The 19,086-nt window shown below is 41.6% G+C and overlaps 1 long non-coding RNA gene across 1 annotated transcript; it reads left to right on the top strand.

The window, feature by feature from the left end:
* Positions 1-9,197: 9,197 nt before the first annotated feature.
* On the top strand, positions 9,198-16,874 carry LOC122458608. Its single transcript, XR_006278679.1, has 3 exons — positions 9,198-9,208; positions 14,362-14,368; positions 16,509-16,874. It is a non-coding gene; the product is annotated as an uncharacterized LOC122458608 (long non-coding RNA).
* The last annotated feature ends 2,212 nt before the right edge of the window (positions 16,875-19,086 follow it).

Here is a 19,086-nt window from a genome sequence, read left to right as displayed (position 1 = left end):
TGCAGACTATTACAAAGTGAGTCACTATGCTCCCTCCTCTCTTTAGAGACTTTATATTCGTTCTTTATTTGTTTTTCTTAGCTGGAAATAAAAGTAACCTAGATCAAAAATGCAGGTTTTGTTCTTTGTCAAGGGAGAACATTGTATTAAAAAACAAACTGTTGGCAATGGTGAAATAACAAATGTAAAACCAAAAAAGATAAGTGCAGAAAACAACAAAGAGGTTTCCTTTATTATTTATATATATATAAGGTAAAATGACCACTTAGTTGAAGCATATATCCACAAAGACTTAAACAATACTTTTATACAAATATAGAAGGAAGAGATCTATTTTTCCTAATATAAAATTTTTTGAACTCTGTTCTTGAAGTCACTGGAATTACTTTGGATTGTCACTGGTACAATTAGACCAAACTTTTGTCCTGTGAGGGTAAGTGATTTATGGCCACATTTCCAAAAGACTGGAAAGTAAACAATAGCTCCCACTGTTAGTCATGTAGTCATGTAGAAAATCTGGCCACTAATTTTTCTTAAGTTTTCGACAGAATTGTATTTCTTTAAAAACTTAAACTAATAATAGACATATTGTCAGAGGGCCTAAATAGTGACAAAATGTAACAAGTGGGTTAGTGTGGAACTTTCTTCTATCTTCTACATAGCCCTTAACACCTTTGCCCTTGACCTTTTTCAGGTATAGATTATAAGGTCTTTCATTAAAGATCAAAGAGCACTAGCCAAAGATATATATGATTATTTTAAAATTTCGGTTAACTAGGATAATGGGACAAAAATATTTCATACACATTTCAGTGAAACAGCAGCACATCCTGTTCCTTTGGAAAGAAGTAAAGGTAACCCACAACCTAGTACAATAGCTTGTGAAGATTCTAAAGTTCACATATGCCAAAAGACATGTCTACAAATGCATAAAAAGGAGGTACTGTCAAAAAATGCACATTGTACAGACGTGTACACTGATATGTCCCTCTCTGTTTCCAAGTGCACTTCCCATGGAGTAAAGGAATGGGAAATATGAGGGTTCATGTTTCAACAGTTCACAAGATATAAAACAAATGAGTGCCAAGCAATAAAGTGGACAAGAGTCATGTTCACTACTACTTTAGTCTGCTTAACAGTGCCCTTTTTCAGCTACATTGTCCATATGCACCATCTTTTCATAACTGATTCTCTTGTTTGTATATGGGGGAACATGCTTATTCCTCTCTTTTTTTAACACTGTTCCACTTGGCAGGCTCAGTTGCCTATAGTTATAGTCACCTCTCCGGGAATCTGCTCCCAGTATGAATCTCAACTTGTCCACCTTTACTTCACCTAGTAAGATTCCTGGCTTTTGCTTGCTCCTCCTCGTTGAATCCATTTTGATGTGCACATAAGCTTATACACAATGGAGCCCAGATTTTGGCCCTAAATGTATGAAATTGGATCACACAGGCAAGGAACATAGGAGTGGTTCTCTGTCAAGTCATATTACAGTGCCTACAACAATTGTTTGTGCACCCATTTCCTGAGCTTGCTGGTTTTGTCCTGTACTCATAAAAATTCTTTGAAAACTAATTTGTTTCTCTTAACTCACCTCTCAGATTTCCAAGTTCCACTAGCAATTTGTAGCATATGTAGCGTATGTCTGCAATCTTAACCCTGAGTCACGTAGTGCTTGAAGACTTTACTCTCTGTACCAAGCAGTAATGGCAATCAGACATCCCCTTAAGGCCACCCTAGAAAGATCCACAAATACTTCAGTGTTAATATTATTATTACTAGTGACAAGGAATTCCAGCCCAGCAAGTATAAGGCTTATAATGGTGCTTGAGCTTTCTACCTATCAACACATATCTGGATCGCTGGCCTCTCTCTATAGAAGAGCTGTGTGAATTTCCCAATCACCACATCATACATATTTTACATTATGAAGATAATGTCAGGAATTTTCCACAGCATTTGCTTGAATGGAAAATTTTGTGCATGTTGCACAAATAAACCGATTACCAAAAATACAGAATACTAATTTCACTCCATTCATTGATAAGAATTATTAGCAAGCAGTAATTTAGATGTCCCACTAAATGATGCTAATACCTTAGGGTAACTATTGCATAGAGCTGTAATGAAACTTAATTGTGCTCTCCACTGCACTAGGGCAAACATGTTAAAATTAACAAGACTCTATAATTTTAACTAAGGGCACATTTTGCCCCTGGATATAAAGGAACTTGAGAGGGGAGGAAAGTTCCAGTCCAAAGCTATAAGCAGGAGATTCACTATGTCTCTGCTTTATGATGAGCAGCACAATTGATTACATTAATCCTTGTTGGAACTGCTTTGTTAGGGATGGATTTTGATGCCATAGAGATGTCCATGACAGTTCTGTTTTTTTCTTAAAATACAAGTTGTCTTCTATTTCTAAAGTGAAAAAGCAATTGAATATGTATCCAATGATTTCTCATACTTGTGCAAACAATGCAGTTTCCCCATGTGCCAACAATTTCGTATCAATCTACAACTTGTTAAGGCTTTGTCCATGCTCAGGAATACCACATTTCAGCAACCAGTGGCCAGCACCAGACATATCCTATACCAGTGACATTCCCTAAATGGACAAACCAGAGTGTGCAGTATTTGAGTTATTCATGGTTTTCACTACTTGAAACCTTATTTTTTAAATAATGGCCCCCACCATTTTTCCAAATCTTGCAATGTCAGAAATTAGAAACATTTCAACCAGCTGTTTAATTGGATGAAAAAAGGTGGGGAAAATTCATAAGAATTTTGTCAATTTTTTTCAGTTTATTTTTTGAATTTTAAAAAATTCATTAACTCTATATGAAATGGGTAAATATGGATTAGCTCAACCTGTGCAAACCCATATGCCCACATGTCTTTGTCTATACTTGGGAGTCAGCAGCACTAGGGCAGTTACACAAATTGCTGGCCACTGATTGCTGAATCAAAGTTGTTCTTGAATATAGACAAGGCCTAAGATTCAGTATTCAACAGACGGGATACTACAGATTATTAAGACAGACTACAGGAAAAATATATGTGATATATATGTCAGGTAGAGAAACAGACGGTAATGTGTGTTTATTGCCACAAATATATGGACCAGTGAATTACATGCCAGCAATATTCCCAGGGTGTTTCACAAAGTGCCTCCTATATGAATGTCATTCTCTAATTTAACGTGCACCAACATATTGTAAAGACTTTGGAAAGATCATAAGTCAGTCAACCTGTTGTGTGAATTGTGACACTAGTTGGAAAAGGAAATTGTATTTTAGTTTCTTTGTAAACAGACCTGATATGCACACTTATATGAAACAGACACAACATTTGACTCATTGCCCTCTGCATTAAAGTAAAAATCAAAGTTAAATAAAAATCAAGGAAGACTATATATCATTCTAACTATAGGTTATTTCTTCTCTCATAGTCAGTCCATCATCCCCCACAAACCAGGAGGAAATACCATCACCATCTACAAAATACAAAAATAATAAATGTCTCCAGGCCTGTAATGAGTGAGAAGACTGTCCCCAGTTACTGTTCCCTCACCTTCCACTTTCATACCAATACAACAGTCAACAGAGAGATTCATATCCAAGAGGCATCGTTGGTTGTAAGGCTCATAGTTTCAGAACAAAACCACTTCCCCTCTACCCTTTTAATCCTAATTAAGGTTCTGGTTTAACTTGCTTTTGCCACCAAACTGTTAATAATAAATCTTAAATGGGTACTTCTTTTACTAACTTTAAGATAGTTTGGCACAGTGAAGGGCTGATGTATAAGGTTAGCCTGGTATCACTAGTAAAACTGCACTGAATAATAGCTGACTTGATAATAGTGTAGAGGAACTGATAGAAAATGGCCACAGATCAAGCAGGAAGAGGTAGATAGACTTACAACAGACTATAGACATACAACAATACACTTAAACAGCAGAGGTCTGTAGTGCTAAATGTCCATGACCATACTGTACGGCTTTATTCCAGGCATCTCAGAGCTCCATAGGATTATTACTGATCTGGGGCAGTTAGATTAATCACAGACAACCACATGATAGGGTGCCAGTCCATGACTGGGCAGTGACCCATCCTGACTTCAAAGTCAATCTTCAAAACTCTGTGTGTGGGGACTTTGTCTCTGAGGCAGGCAACATGACCAAAAGAGCCAAACAGCAGTGGCCAATGATGACTTCAATCCTCTCAAGGCCGGTTCTCAATGATACATTATTACTGATACCTATTACTGATAAAAATCAAACCATCTTATACCCAGCAGTTGTCGCTGCAACATATAAAATGCCTTCAGCCTCCTGATGCCTTGTTTAAGCAATGTCCATGTTTCAGATCCATATAAAAGGATCAGCAGTATGCAGGTTTGATACAGCCATACTTTTGTATATAGTTTTACCTTCTTTTGGCTCTAGACCCTATACAGGTCCTTCATGGCTGAGGCTGCTAAACCTATTCTTCTTATGATGTCAGACTGGGTGTGCCCATTTGATGACAATTTACCCTGCCTAGATAGATAATGTCATCCACTACTTTCATGGTTTGTCCAGAAGCACAGACATGTTGTTACACAACGTATGTGCCAACACTCTGGATTTTTGTTTTTGCTCAAAAAACACTTAGCCTAAGTGTAGCTACCTCGTCCTGGAAGTCTCTAGTGCATTGTTGAGATTGTTTGTGTCCGGACTGAAAAGGACATCATCTGCATAATTCAGGTCGGTAAAAAAGTGTTGAACCAACAGTTATACTGATATTTGTGGAGATATGTTCAAGAGGCCAATCCATTGCATGACAGAACAGGGATAGGGCCAGGACACATCCCTGCATCATCTCAGATCTAGTGTAAAACCTGTCAGACCTATGGGTTCCCCAGTGCACCTGTGTACCTGAGTCATTACATAGGTCTTGAATTAACCACAGGAGAATGTCAGGAACACTGATGTCTTGTAGAGCCTTCCACAAGGTGGCTTTATCAATAGAATCAAAGGCTGCCTTTGGGCCTATATATGCTGCTGTCAAAGGCTAGTTGAATTCATGATAGTCTCAAGTAAAAGACTCATGTATGTTAGAAGATGTTCACTCTGCCATAAAGAAATTTCAAAGTGGGCACCTAACACACAAACTTCTCAGATGCGCCATAAAGTCTATAAATGTAGCATCACACCAACTTTTTGTTTAGGCTTGGACTACTAAGGAGGTACCAGCGGAGTGGAAGGAAGGAATCATTACCCTGCTCTATAGGGGGAAAGGCCCACACACTGAGTGCGGTATCTATAGGCCAATAACTCTGTTCTCGGAAAAGTCTTCACACATGTCTTATTTGTCCAGCTCCAGCCTCTTCTTGTGAAACCTCATGCCGAGCACCCAGGCCAGGCAATATACAATGGGTGCTATACTTGCTTTCTGTCTTTTAGCTAAAATCCATCATGAATTCAGCCTGCCTTTGACAACCACATACATAGACCTAAAGGCAGTCTCCATATACAGGCCAGCACAAAGCCTATGCGTCACTTAGATCCCACTTAAGCACTCAAAATGGTACTTAAGGACTGCATAGGCTTGTACTGGTCATTTGCATTGTTTCAGTGACATGGAAGTGAAGTAGGGAGCAAAGTGTTAAAATGTGCAGAGAATGTTACTCTAGGAAAGCCAGCCATAACTAAGGAGGCAAGCAACTGGATCTAAAGAGATTTGGGAAAATAGGGGCAGGGAACATGGGTGGAAGTGGCTGATGCAACATAACGTAAAAACATTTATAGAAGTGAGAATGAGATTAAAAATGGCCAAAGGGGTATGTCCTAAGGGTCTGATGCTGAGAGATGACAGAGAATCCACCCTCCCTCTGAAGTCAATTGGAGTTGTGGATGCTCACGGCACAGTCAGGACCAGGTCCCAAACAGTCATTAGAGGCAACGTCTGAATCAGGTGAAGGATGTAAGATTATTATTTTATAGAATTTATGAAGCGTCAACTCAATATCTAGCAGAAGCCACAAGCAAACAGATCATTGGGATATATTAGCAGAGACCAGTTCAGGAGAGATCTCTAGAGAGTTGGCTAATTTGTAATGACAGGTTATTTTGTTACCAGATTTTTCCTGGTTTTTTAATTGGGGCACTGCTTAAATGAAAGGGATCCCATCACTGGTGCAGACAAGGAGGAGGCCTGGCTTTCTAAACCCAACTGTGTGACACTCCAAGTGCTCGATGAACTAGGCTGCTGAGTATTTGTGGCCCCCTGTTCCTGGGAACGGAGATATGCAGGCAAGAGGGCTGGCCTATTAACCCTATATCTGTACCTAACTGGCTGGGGAAATTATCCACCATATTGGTCAAAACAAGATTAACTACTGACCACCATGCCTGGATCCTGACTTCTATGGGAGAACCTGCACAATGCCCTCAGCTCCCCACTCCCCTGCCAGTGCTGGCATTTGTCAGTTGCTGAGGCACTGGTTATGTATCAAGCACATCAAAGTCAAAATCTGGTCAGCTTCCTTGGTGCACTGATTGCTACCAGCTTGTCATTACAGCATCACTGGTTTCTGCTGCACTGTTAGTGACCATACCCTGGCCATTCAGCCTTCCCTAGGCCAGGCAGGGGATGGCTCCCCTCTGGGCTCAGGATGCAATCTTAGGTCCAATTGGTACATTTGCTTGGCACACTCCCTCAGCCTGTCACTGAAAGAGCTGCCTGGATGAGGATGGGCCCACCAGTTGGTGCTGGAGCTGCTGCAGGAACCCCAGTGAGATGGCAAGTCCTACCACAGGCCGTGTTAGCCATGTAGGCAGTGAGCGAGCAGCAGGCCTGGCAATTGGATACAGTCTCTGGGCCTTGTGAGAGCTGAGTTGCTCTGGAAGCCGAGGGGTGGGTCAGAGAGCAAACAGCAGGTTGGCCTCTCACAGCAGCAGTACTCATCTCCACTACTTGGCTAGAGAAATTTCTCCCCCTCTGTGGCTGGTGGTGGGGAATATCTTTGCAAGACACACAGAGCTCATGGTGAAGCCTCTGAGCCAGGGGCTTCCTGAGGGCCAGGTGCTTCTCTGAATTGCTAGAGCTCCCTCTCTTTCACTGTTGTGGCAAAGGAGTCCTTAGGGTGGTTGTGATCTCCACCCCCATAGGAGTCTCTCTCCCCCAGCCACTTGCCTCTTTGCTCTCAGCTCCTCTGGTGCTGCTCTCCCATCCCAGGTACTGCAGGGAGCTGGTACCTTTACACAGGCATAGAGCTAGCTGCAGTGTTGCCTCCTCTCTCTGTCACTCCATAGACTGTAGTCAATACTTGCATAATGGGCAACTATATTCTGGTAAGCAGTAACTCTGAAAGGAATCCTGAAAAGGTGATTGTAAATATCCAACTAACATGCACTCCCAATGTGATGCTGTAGATATATTAATAGGGGGATAGCAAGCAGGATGGAGGAGGTGATATTACTTTGTATATGGCTTTGGTGAGACCACTACTTGGATACGGTGTTCAGGTCTGATGTCCCCACTTTAAAAAGGATGTTGAAAAACTGGAAAGTGTTTAGAGAATAGCTACGATTGCATTCTGGAAAACACATCCCTACAGTGAGAGACTAAAGAAGCTCAATTTATTTAGCTTATCAAGGAGAAGATTATGAGGCAATTAAATCATGGTCTGCAGTGCCTACACAGGGAGAAATGTGATATGCATCTAGCAGACAAGGGCATTACAAGATCCAGTGGCTAGAAGCTGGAGTTAGCAAAGTTCAGGATGGGCAATAAACTGATATTTTTCAAACAGTGAGGGTAATTAACCATTGGAATAGATTACCAAGGGGTGTGGTAAATCAAGACTGAATGTCTTTCTGAAAGATCAGCCTCAAGCTGTGGTCAAGATGCAGGAATCAGTGTGAAATTCTATGGCTTTTGTTACATAGATCAGACTATGATCTATGATGATCATAATGGTCACATGGGACCTGAAATCCATGAAGTATACTGCAACTATAAAGAAGAGGAGATTAGGGTTATGTTAATTAGAACAGAAAAGTTTAGGAAGACATGTTTGAAATGGACGTTTTCAATTAAAAAGATGAGATTCCTGTGACTGAGTTAAGTGACTTTGTTTGTTTAGTAACAAGTCACAGAAATAAGACCTATGACAATGTGAATTTTCATACTGGATCAGACCACACATCCGTCTAGTCTAGTATCATATTTTTGACAATGCAGTAGTCAGTATCAGATGCTTCAGAGGGGAAGGTGCAAGAAATCCTAGTAGACAGTTACGGAATAATCTGTTCTTAAGGTGAATTTCTTCCTAACTCATGCCAGTAAGTGTTTGGGAGTTTTAAATTTCATGTAGCTGTGGATTTGCCATTTGTTTGATAAGGTTTTTGGGGAAGGACAAGGGTATGATCCTCAGACTGGGTTTTTTTGGGGGGGGAGGGATAAAGGGTTATTCTGGAGTTTTTCCAGTTTTATTTGTTGTCTGGCTGAGGTAAATTGTTAATTTAATTTGTTTATTTTATGGTGTTGGGTGCCAGATATAAGCTTATATATCCTAATATTTTGTCTTATTTTTGGACCATTCTTGCATATGAGCAAAGTCATCTCAGATCTTTCTTTGAAGTTGTTGCAGTTAATTTACAACTCACTAATGTGTACAAATAATTTGAATTATTTTTTCCAGTGTGTATTATCTGGCATTTCTCAACAGTGACTTTAAATTACCATTGTGCTGCTCATTCACCTAGCTTTGTTAGATCCTTGTGAAGTTCCTTGCTGTCTTCTCTAATCTTGACTATCCTAAATAACTTTACTGTCCTGAGCATATAAACAGATTTCATACTGTGTAATGACACAAGTGTATATGTACATCTGAAATCTGGGGTTGTCAGGTGCGTTGACAAAGATGAACCCTACTTACAATTTTATTTTATAAAGCAAAACAGATAAAACTCAGTAACTGTGCATCTAATTGCTTTAATTGCCTTATTCGTCACATGATCCAATGATCTGATGTTTTCTACTCCAGTTCACCCATGTAATTCTTGTAATGTAAGAATGAAGAGCTGGTGCCAAGCATGAGCGAGAAAACATCCCTCATGAGAAAAGCTATCACAGGAGCGATGTTGGCTTTGGCTTTCAGCTTATTGAAAAATCAATGTCCATTTGTGTGACCAACACATATAGCAGTCCTCTAGATTGTTGGTTGCTTTGGGTTGCCTGATATCAGATTACTCAGTGCCTGATTACAATCAGAGTGACTTTGTCATTAAATAAAAGTGTTATTTTATTGGATTTTTTTCAATGTCTTCTTAATATTTATCCTTTAAATCCAAGATAAATATATCAAGGAAACAAATACAATCCACAATGGTATTAATGGCTCTTTATACTTGGAAATGGAATTGAATATTTTTTGCTATGGAAAAATGTTCATTCTACCTTGAGGATAAGATCTCTCAAATTCAGAGCAAGCTAGTTAACTCCTTTGGGTGTTCAGGGAAGGAGTGGAGAGTTGTCTTTGTGGGTGACAAATGTGAGATCTTCTCTGCGTTAGTTTTGCATGTGTTGCTCTCTTAGGGATCTTTAAGCTACCAGCTATGTCTGGTGAGCTTGTCCCTTTTAAATAATGAAATTTAACATGAAGGCATTCTTGTATGCAGTGTTGTAGCTGTGTCAGTCCCAGGAGATTAGAGAGAGAAAATGAGTGAGGTAATATCTTTTATTAGATCTGTTGGTGAGAGAGACAAGCTTTTGAACTTACACAGAGCTCTTCTTCAGGGCTGGGAAATGTACTCAGAGTATCACAGCTAAATACAAGGTGGAACAGATTGTTTAGCATAAGTAGCTAACACATATTTCAAGGGATAATTCAAGGTGAAATGGCCCATTAACACCCCTCCAGTTATAGGGTGAAAAGGGGGGGGAGAAACAGCCTGAGGAGGTTATTAGTGGGTTATAGATTGTTGTAATAAACCATAAATGTAATGTCTATATTCAGTCCCAGATTTTTACTGTCTAGCAGAGTAGTGGATTTAAGCTCCCAGGCTCCTCTTTTGACAGTGTTGTGCATGAGGACTGATAGGTCAGATATAGAGTAATCGTGTTGTGAAAAGTGTTCAGCCACCAGTGATAAGATATTTTTGTCTTTTATCATTTTCCTATGCGAGTTCATTTGAGCGCATAGTGATTGTCTGGTTTCACCCACATAGTTGCTATTTGGGCATTTAGTGCATCAGATGAGCAACACCACATGTTGTGTTCGGCATGTGTAGGACCATGGATCTTGAAAGGTGTGTTGTGAAGGATGTTAATCATTGTAGCAATGGAGATACTTCTGCAGGTTTTGCATCTGTTGTGCTGGCAGGGTCTGGTGACGCTTTGAGTTGGTGTGTCCTGGTCTGTGAGGAGCTTGCTTCTAATGATGATCTTGGTGAGGTTGGGGGGTTGTATGAAGGCCATCAGAGGGGGTTCAGGAAATATTTCTTTCAGGATGGGGTCCCCATCAAGTATGGGTTGTAGTTGTTTGATGATATTGCAAGTAAATTCCAGTGTGGGCTGATAGGTGACAACTAGGGATGTGCAGTCAAAGCGGGTTTTATTTCTTTATTGAAGCAGGTTCTCTTGGGGTACTTGGGTGGCCCATGCCATGATGTGATCTACTTCTCTGGTGATGTGTCCTTCTTTGGTAAAGGTGGTTTTGAGTGTGTTAAGGTGTGTATCTTGGACTTCTTCCTTGGAGCCTGTTCTGTGGTATCTGAATGCCAGGCTGTAGATGACGGATTTCTTGGTGTGTTTGAGGTGGTTACTGGATCTATGAAGATAGGTGTGGTGATCCATGGGTTTCTTGTATATAGTTGTTCCATTGCTGAAGCTGATCATGGTGTCCAGGAAGTGGATGCTGGTGTGGAAGTGTTCCAGAGATGGTTTAATGGTTGGGTGGTAGTTGTTGAAGTTCCTCTGGAAATCTATGAGGGAGTTTAAGTCATTTGTCCAGATGATGAAAATGTCATCAGTGTATATCTCAGGTATATCATTGGTTTCATGGTGCATTTATCCAGAAATTCTTCTTGAAGGTGGCCCATGAAAAGGTTGGCATATTGGGGAGCCATCCTAGTACCCATGGCTGTTCGCATGCTTTGGACAACATGTTTGTCGGTGAATGTAAAATTGTTATGGGTGAGGATGAAATGGATGAATTTGGCGATGTGTTTGGGGTGGATATTTTAGAGTTGTCCATTGTCTTGTAAATATTTGAGGCAGGCATCTATGCCATCATCGATAGGGAGTATAGGGAGGTGACATCCCTGGTATAAAGGATGATGTTTGAAGTGAGCTTGTTAACATTGCAGAGTTTGTGAAGGAAGTGGGTTGTGTCTTGGAGAAAGCTGCCCCTTTGTGTGGATGGATCTTCCTGGGTTCCCTTGTTTGTGTATTTTGGGAAGTATGTAGAAGGTCCCTGGGGTGGGTTCGTGGGGAGAGTTTGTAGAGTTTTTTAGCATCACTTCTTGCTTTATATCTGGGCTCTGTGATCTTATTTGCTATCCCTGGGTTTCAGAGCTTGAGCACAAGCCCCACTCAGGGCTGGCCTTAGACTAAATGGCACTCAGGCGAGGAGTGTCTTTGATGCCCCTCCACACACATTTATGAAACTTTTGATTACCTAATTTTTATTGCATTTGTAGCTCATTTCACGACAGAAAGTATGGAAGGTTCCATGAGATTCTGTAAAGGTCCCGAACATTCTAGGAGGTTAGTGAAAAATGAATCCACATCTGGAATACCTGAAACATTTCACTTGAAACATTCTATTTTCCTTTTTGTTGCTAACAACAAAAACAGCACCGTGAGTCTGGCCTCTCCCCCGAGCCTGGCACCCCAGGCAGTTGCCTGGGTCCAGGTCCACTAACTCAAGTCTGTTGACATAGGCTGGGAAGCTCACTGCTGTGGACTGTGTAAACATACCTGGAAGGGCTAGAGGCCAAGAGGCCTGGGTGGTCTGAGTGAGACCAGAAAGGGGACAGTGGTACAGTTAGCCCTGCAGTTGTGACAGTCCCAGAACCCTAATTTATTGATGATCAGGATGACATATTTTCTCCCAGACCTTTTAGGGAAAGAGGCCCCATTCTTTGCAATAAGTAGCATTGGTGGGAGAATCCTAAAATTGATGAATTTGGGAGGATTTAATATTTTAGACATTGGTCCTAAATGATAATGCTATAACATACAAGTTATGTGCTTATATCCAGAGCTCCATTTTTAAATAAATTTGAGTAAACACACACAGAAACATATAATATTTAAAATAAAACTAACCAAAAATGCAAAGATATGGTATATGTATACACAAGTTCGTTGCTCTAATAGTTACAGCTGTGAAAATATATTTAAACAAATATATGTGTAATCACTTACACAAAGGTAATTAGTTTATGTGTGCATGGCACTTTGAGCATATAAAATGCTATATAAGTTCCAGGCATTATTAATAATATTATATTATTAATTATTATTATTATTTATTATACAGGCCTCAGCAAAACCTGGTTTGTGGCAGCCTTAACTGTAAGTGTTGGTTATGACACCCAAATCAACAGGATTTAATTGGTCACTAGATAACTATATTCAGGCATTTTCTTTGGTAGTCATTACTTAACTAAAGCAATCCCATTTTCCAGTAACAAAATGGAGTTACGTTTTTAAATCTTCATCTTCCTTCTCACAGTCTGTTCCCTCTTGGAAATAACACTCAGAGTGATACTTGCTGGCAACAGGAAAAATTGGCAAGGGTAGCTGTATTTGTAAAGGAGAGTTGTGTCAAAGCTAGCAATAGATCCATCAGGCTCTGCCAGTTCCATAGTTCCTCTAAATTTCTTCTCACATAATCCCTTCCATCAGTTAAGATGCTAGAAAACAAATTCCTTGAGTGACTAGCGAGCCATTGAATCAATAGTGAAGGCATTTTTGTACTTCATGTGGCTGACTGAATATATTTGCCTGTTTCCAAACAACTGAAAATCACTATATGATATTTGCCTCATCGACAATAGCAAGTTTCAATTTGTGGGTGAAGTGAAACTGGGAGGGACTGTGGACAGTCAAATTACAGGTTTCAGAGTAGCAGCCGTGTTAGTCTGTATTCACAAAAAGAAAAGGAGTACTTGTAGCATCTTAGAGACTAACAAATTTATTAGAGCATGCTCGGGGGTCGCATAACTAGTTAGCATGCCAGAGTGCATGCTAACTAGTTATGCGACCCCCGAGCATGCTCTAATAAATTTGTTAGTCTCTAAGGTGCCACAAGTACTCCTTTTCTTTTTTAGTCAAATTACAGTATCAGGCTGGCAAACTGGAACTATGAGTTGAAATCAATGTGATGAGATTCAGTGAAGGCCAATACAAAGTAGTTCACATACGAAGGAATAATACAAAAGCACAAATGTAAAATCGGGGGGGGGATATTGGCTAGATGTAGTTTAACACACAGAAGAATGTGAAGGTTATTGCAGGAGATAAACTGAACAGGAGTCAACACAGTGAAACATTGCTGCAAAACAAAATAAAAAGGCAAATACTCTGCTGGGCCCAATCCTGGAATCGGTTCTATGCAGGCAGGCTCCTGCGTCTGTGTCCCAGGGCTTGTACACTCTAGCGCTTATTTCGGTGTAACTGAAGTTACTCAGGGTTGTGGAAAAGCCACCTCCCTGAACAACGCAAGTTATACTCCCCTAAGCACCAGTGTGGGCAGCACAATGTCAGGGGGGAGAAGCTCGTCCATTGACATAGCTACCGCCGTTCAGGGAAGTGGAGTACTTATGCCGATGGGAGAGCCTCTGTAGAGATTCTTGTATAGACTAGCTCCCAGTGATGTCAGCTGGTCTTTTCCTGGGCAGCCCCTTACCGCAGGCACAGATCAGATTACAGCATTGAGGTTCTGGGTTGTATTCAGAAAAATACCAGGAATTTTAAGGTGCTTGAATACCACTGTGCTGCGTACAGTGTAAATACTTGGTAGGAAGATCAGTGTGTCCCATAATCACTCAAACAACCTTCTTCTGTCTAATTTTATCATTTAAAATAAATTTAACAAAACAAGAACAACCCTAGGAAATAGCATGGGTGTGCTGTGTACGCTCAAATGATGCCTTTACTTTATTCTGTGTATTCCATCTTCTATTTGTCAGTATCCTGTCATGGTCAGTCTGGACTGTAAACTCTTTAGAAGTAGGGACTGGGTCTTTGTTCACTGTGGGTACATCTACACTGGAATAAAAGACCCACAGCATGACCACGGCTGGCCTGTGTCAGTCATCTTTGGCTCACATGACTTGGGCTACAGGGGTAAAAATTTCAGTATAGATGTTTGGGCTCTGTGACTCACCCCTCTTGCAATCTGCAAGTCCTTGGAGGTGCTAATAAAAATCACTTCACTTTTCATCAAATTAATATTCCTTAATATCTACTGTCCTGATCCGGAGAACAGGCACTCAGGTGAGTAAGCTTACTTATGCAAGTAGTTACATTGTTACTCAGGCACCTGTTGGCAGCGTCAAACCCAATATTATAACAAATGGTATAATCTATTAGTGTTAACTAGCATCTGTATATTGTAAAGCATTACTAAGTTCCTTCTCCTGATGTTTAATATGTTCAGGGTAGCTGCTGTGGAAAGCAAAGCACTTTTACAGGACCAATGAGTACGACAGCATGCACATTAAATAGGACAAATGGTTAAAGCAGCAACCAGTTTAAAAGAATGATTAGGGGACACTGGACACAAATTGATTTTTCTCATCTGTTTTATGTGGATGGAAACTACAGGCCAGGGAAGGGCAGGTTAGCAGTATAATATTTTAGAAGACTAAGATATGTGAGTCAAGTTCTAGTCAACCAAGTGAGGTTTTTGATTTTATCACTCTGGATGTCTAGTTCAATCACTGGAACATCTGTGCATTCAATAGCGTAGCATCAGCTGGCCCATAAATTCCAAACAAGCCTTCTGAAGTGCACTATACATAGTCTTACTTGCAGACAGATACACTTACACTAAAACAACTATGCACATGTTAAATCTGTAGTGGTAACTAAGGGCCTGATTTGGCTTACGGCCAAATCTGGGGCAAAATTCACACTGACTTCAATGGGAGCAGAATAGCGCCCTAGTGTAGCAACTATACATATCATTTAATACCATTTCGCGGTAGAAAACCATCAATACAGGTCCATTGTTTTGGGAAACTGCATTATGTTGCATCTATCCTGAAGGGGTTTTATGTGTGGTGTCATTATTGCATGTTAGTAGCATCTGATTGTGGAACATAGATAGTAAATGACTAAGCAACATAGGAACATAAGAATGGCCATACTTGGGTCAGACCAATGGGCCATATAGCCCAGTATCCTGTCATCTGACAATGGCCAATGTCAGATGCTTCAGAGACCAAACAGAACAGGGCAAATTATCAAGTGATCTGTCCCCTGTTTTCCATTCCTAGCTTCTGGCAGTTAGAGGTTTAGGAACATCCCCCTGACCATCTTGGCTAATAGCCATTGATGGACCTATCCTAACTTTTTTTAATCCAGTTATATTTTTGGCCTTCATATCTCCAGGCAACAGGTTCCACAGGTTGACTCTGCATTGTGTGAAGAGTTGTATGACGGGGAGCACATGCCCTGTACTGAGAGGGGTTAACCCTACATTGTGGTCTGAGGAAGCCATGCCCCCTCAACTCTACTGGGCATCCTCCAAATGCACCAGTATAAAAGGGAGCAGCTCAGTGCAGTTGGTGCGGAGTGCTCGAAAGGAAGGACACATACTGCGGGCTCCGGCCAAAGATCAGCCAAAGCCAGAGGCCGTGGGAACTGGAGATGCCACAACCCAGGTAGATGCCAGGCTACCCACAGAGGCCCTGCAGAGTCCAGAGTCGCTGGGGACAGTGAAGCCCAGGGAACTTAGAGACAGCCGAGATGCTGAGGCCTTAGCTGTGAGAAACACGGTAGGAAGCAGCCCAGGGGAAACAAATAGTGGCCTGGTTGGGGAACCGGAGTACTGAGTCAGTGTGTTTCAGTCAGACCCCACCCCACCTCTGCTGACTCAGTGGCACATGGTCCTGCCAGTATCAGGACCCTGAGCTAGGGCCCAGTGGACAGGGTGGGCCCAGGCCTTCCTACCTGGACCACCACTACCCCCCTTTCTGAGAGTGGCAGCCCCCTATCCTGACTGAGGCCACTTGGCCACTAGTGACTTTGGCAATTAGGCATTATTGTCTTATGAACGAGGGTGAAGCCATTGACTGTGGCCACTGGGCCGTACTGCCCTGCGAACAGGGATGAATCCATTGACTGGGGCCACTAGGCTTTATTGCCCTGCAGGTGGGGACGAATCCATGGACTTTGATCACTAGTCCTTACTGCTCTGCAAACTGGGGCAGTTTTAATTGACTTCAACCACAAGGCCCTTCTGCTCTGCTAAGCGGGACAAACCTGTTGACTCAGACTCAGACTTTAAGGTCGGAAGGGACAATTATGATAGTCTAGTCTGACCTCCTGCGCAACGCAGGCCACATAATCTCATCCACCTACTCCTGTAACAAACCCCTGACCTATATCTGAGCTATTGAAGTCCTCAACTCATGGTTTAAAGACTTCAAGGTGCAAAGAATCCTCCAGCAAGTGACCCGTGCCCCACGCTGCAGAGGAAGGCGAAAAATTTCCAGGGCCTCTGCCTATCTGCCCTGGAGGATAATTCCTTCCTGACCCCAAATATGGCAATCAGCTAAACCCTGAGCATGTGGGCAAGACTCATCAGCCAGACACCCAGGAAAGAATTCTCTGTAGTAACTCAGATCCCACCCTATCTAGTGTTCTATCACAGGCCATTGGGCATATTTACCGCTAATAGTCAAAGATCAATTAATTGCCAAAATTAGGCTATCCCATCATACCATCCCCTCCATAAACTTATCAAGCTTAGTCTTGAAGCAAGATATGTCTTTTGCCTCCACTGCTCCCCTTGGAACGCTGTTCCAGAACTTCACTCCTCTGATGGTTAGAAACCTTCATCTAATTTCAAGTCTAAACTTTCTGATGGCCAGTTTATATCCATTTGTTCTTGTGTCTACATTAGTACTGAGTTTGACTCTGGCCCCTGTGCCACCCTGCCCTGCTAACAGGGGCGGATACAGTGACTTTGATTCCAGGCCTTGTGACCCAGCAAACTGGGGTGAATCCTTTGTCCCTGGCCGCTAGGCCTTACTGCCCTGCCAAGAGGAAGGATCTATTGACTCTGGCCATTGGGCCATACTGCCCTGCTGAGCAAGGCTAATATACTTACTTTGGCCATTAGACCTCATTGCCCCTCTAACAGAGACGAGTATATTGACTTTAGTTACGGAGACATAGATGTAGGTGATGTAGACACAGGTGTCACCCTAAGGGAGACAGGGTGCACTCGCCCTGCACTAGACAAGGTCCCTCCAGCCCTATCACAAGGTACTTGTGTTTGTTTTAAACCTCCTGCCTATTCATTTCATTAGGTGACCCCTGGTTCTTGTGCTATGTTAAGGGGTAAATAACACTTCCCTATTCACTTTCCACCACCGCATTCTAACATACCCCCCCCCCCCTGGTAGTTTCTTTTCTAAGCTGAACAGCCCCAGTCTTTTAAATCACTCCTCATGTTCCAAGTCCCTAATACTTTTTGTTGCCCTTCTCTGTACTTTTTCCAGTTCTAATACATCTTCTTTGATATGGGGTGACTAGAACTGCAGGCAGTTTAAAGTGTGAGCATACCATGGATTTATATAGTGGCATTATGAAATTTTCTGTTTTATTACCTGTCCTTTTCCTAATGGTTCCTAACATTCTGTTCGCTTTTTTGACTACTGCTACACATGGAGCAGATGTTTTCAGAGAACTATTCACAATGACTCCCAGATCTCTTTCTTGAGTGGAAGCAGATAATTTAGACCCTATCATTTTGTATGTATAGTTGGGATTATGTTTTCCAGTGTGAATTACTTTGCATTTATCAAAAGTGAATTTCATCTGGCATTTTTGGGTCCCAGGACGGATCCTTAGGGGACCCCACTATTTACCTCTCTCCATTGTGAAAACTGACCATTTATTCCTAACTCTGTTTCCTATCTTTTAACAATTACTGGTCTCTGAGAGAATTTTCTCTCTTATCCCATGACTGCCTACTTTGCTTAAAAGTTTTTGGAGGGACTTTGTCAAGAGCCTTTTGAAAGTCCAAGTACCCTATCTCCACTGGATACCCTTAAAAGATTAGTTTGTTGATACCCTCAACGAATTTTAATCGATTGGTGAGGCATGATTTCTCCCAACATATTGGGTTCCCCTATGTGCTCTCTCTGTTCATCTATTGTGTTCACCATGTGCGCTCCCTTATAGTAACTCAATGCATAAAAATCGGATGGACCTGAATTTCCACTGCTTTCCTCCAGTTTCAGACTGGTGTAGCTTCATTGATGATCGTGGAGTCACACTGCTGGAAAATGAAGTGACAGAGTGGAAAATCAAGCTGTAAGTCTACAGCCTACACTACACGACAGCCTACACTACATGAAAAATCAAGCTGTAAGTCTACAGCCTATGCTACACGACAGCCTATACTATAACAATTATTTAGGCACTATCTAAGCTAGAGCTAATACACAGAATTCTTCTCTTCAATTTTGTTTGGTTTTTGGTTTCTTCTTCCTTTCCAGCTGGCTTCTTCCAGCGGGCTCTTGACTGATATGTTGCCAAACAAAAATGGAATCAATTGGATACATTCAACCCAATGAAGGAAAGCAAGTTTACTTGGGGTATGTCTATTCTGTAAATAAATACCTGTGACTGGCCTGTGTCAGCTGACCTGGGCCTGTGTCAGGTATGTCAAGTGTGTCAAGTTCTGGGATCCCATGAGCAGGAAGGGTCCCAGCGCTCAGGCTCTAGCCTGAGCCCAAACAACTACATCACAATTTTGCAACCCCGTGCGCCCAACTCAGCTGACATGAGCCAGCCATGGGTGTTCAATTGAAGTGTAGACATACCCCAGTGTAGGCATGTGTGCCCT

The sequence above is a fragment of the Dermochelys coriacea genome, chromosome 2 (assembly GCF_009764565.3).
Source record: "Dermochelys coriacea isolate rDerCor1 chromosome 2, rDerCor1.pri.v4, whole genome shotgun sequence".
NCBI lineage: Eukaryota > Metazoa > Chordata > Testudines > Dermochelyidae > Dermochelys > Dermochelys coriacea.
The sequence above is the reverse complement of the archived record's forward strand: the minus strand, read 5'-3'. Positions and strand labels throughout refer to the sequence as shown.